At 45.7% G+C, this 1809-nt stretch overlaps 1 pseudogene; it reads left to right on the forward strand.

The window, feature by feature from the left end:
* The first annotated feature begins 1210 nt into the window (after positions 1 to 1210).
* On the forward strand, positions 1211 to 1322 carry LOC129400600 (U8 small nucleolar RNA; annotated as a pseudogene).
* Positions 1323 to 1809: the final 487 nt, after the last annotated feature.

A 1809-nucleotide genomic window follows, 5' to 3' on the forward strand; every position in this document is an offset into this window, starting at 1 on the left:
ACTGAAAAACAACTCACATGCTTTTTGCCTTATACACAGGGGAACACAGCTGTATAGGAAATTCAAATGAACAAAAGACACAAAAAATCAGGCACTAAAGCCTTGTGATCCCCAAAGAAACAAAGAATTGAATATGTCTCAAACCATTTTGGGAGGATTAGTATTGAAACACACAGTGAACCACTTCAGTTCCAACAAATCTGGAGAAACTAAACCTTGTTTCCAAGAAGCACTCACAGAGCCTTCAACACATTTTTCCATCACTGTGAGAAAATAAAATTTAAAAAAAAACAACTCACATAGCTATGCTGCGTCTCTTTAATGAGACTCTGCACCCATCAGACACCACCACGTGAAAAATGAGCAGATTCTGTGTCCAAGCAGGACTCCAAGGGTGGGTCTCCTGGGCTGTAATCAAAGTACGGCTGCATGGGAAAGTAGAAGGACTTTCCTTTGGCGGCCAGAATTGACCAGAAACTGCCAGATCTCATGGAGTTTGGGTTCCAACCATGATGGCCCCAGTGAAGCCAGTTCTCAGAGTTCAGTCTTCACCATGACAACCACCTGGGAGTCCTCCAACTTGCTGAACTAGAGATTCTAAGGAAAAGCAGCCCTGCATAGATGTGTGACCTGCAAAGAGTTGTCCATATTTTATTCATGTAGCACCTCATCAGAGAAACAGTACAGAATATTCTACTTCACTTTCCAGAGCCTTTAGTATCCCAGGCAGAATGTTTCACTGCCCGTCACCTCATCCAATGCCCCTGACAGGCTTGGCAGCTACCTGGGGCTGGAATCATAACCCAGTACTACCACAGTGTTGGCACAGGACAGTCACTCAATAAACGTCGACTGAATCAGTGAGCCGTCATCATTTTTACAAAGGAAGAAACATGCTCAGAGTGGCTCAAGATACTTCCTGCAAGTGCTCAGTGGGAGCACTCCGGTTTTTCCCTTCTCCTACTCTGACATGCTGGCCTTCCAAATCCCACTCAAGGGCCTGGGAGTAGCTCAAACGGCTAGTGCACATGCTCTGGATGCCAGAGGCCTGAATTCCATCCCTGGTACAACATGATCTATCCACCCACTCCCCGTCTTAGCACAACCACGAATAGTTCCTGAGCACTGCTTGTTATGATTCCCTCCCCCCATACACATACACAAACAGGAAGTTTCTATTTCCCAAGTCAACTCAAGAAAGGGCAGGACTTTATCTGGGTCTCGTACCTGTTACTCTATTCACATGATTGAGGTTTACACGATTTGTGATTAACATCTTGGCATGATTAGGGCTCAGAACACCCTAATCGCTCCTATCTGATTCTTCCTGAAAAAAAAAAGGCCAGGAGGACATTGCAGTCCTTTTCAACAAACATTTCTTCTACATCTTCCCTGAACTAAACCTTCTCCCCACTCCTGCCCTGTTCTCTGCCTGCCTGGATCCTTGGGTTTAATATCAGTTACCTCCTGGGCAAGGTCTCCCACCAAATCCCCAGGCCCACTTCTCCATAACTGTATTCTCAACCACATCCTGCATTTGTCATTTATCTCTATCCCTTATTACTGTATGTATGTATTTAGTTATTTAGTTAATTTGGGTGGCCACACCTGGAAGTGCTCAAAGATTACTTGGACTCTGTGCTCAGGATCACTCCTGGAGGTGCTTAGAAAACTATATGTAGGGGCTGGAGTGATAGTACAGCGGGTAGGGTATTTGCCTTGCACACGGCCGACCCGAGTTTGATTCCCAACATCCCATATGGTACCTGAGCACTTCCAGGGGTAATTCCTGAGTGCAGAGCCAGGAGT

This window comes from Sorex araneus, chromosome X (assembly GCF_027595985.1).
Source record: "Sorex araneus isolate mSorAra2 chromosome X, mSorAra2.pri, whole genome shotgun sequence".
Taxonomy (NCBI): domain Eukaryota; kingdom Metazoa; phylum Chordata; class Mammalia; order Eulipotyphla; family Soricidae; genus Sorex; species Sorex araneus.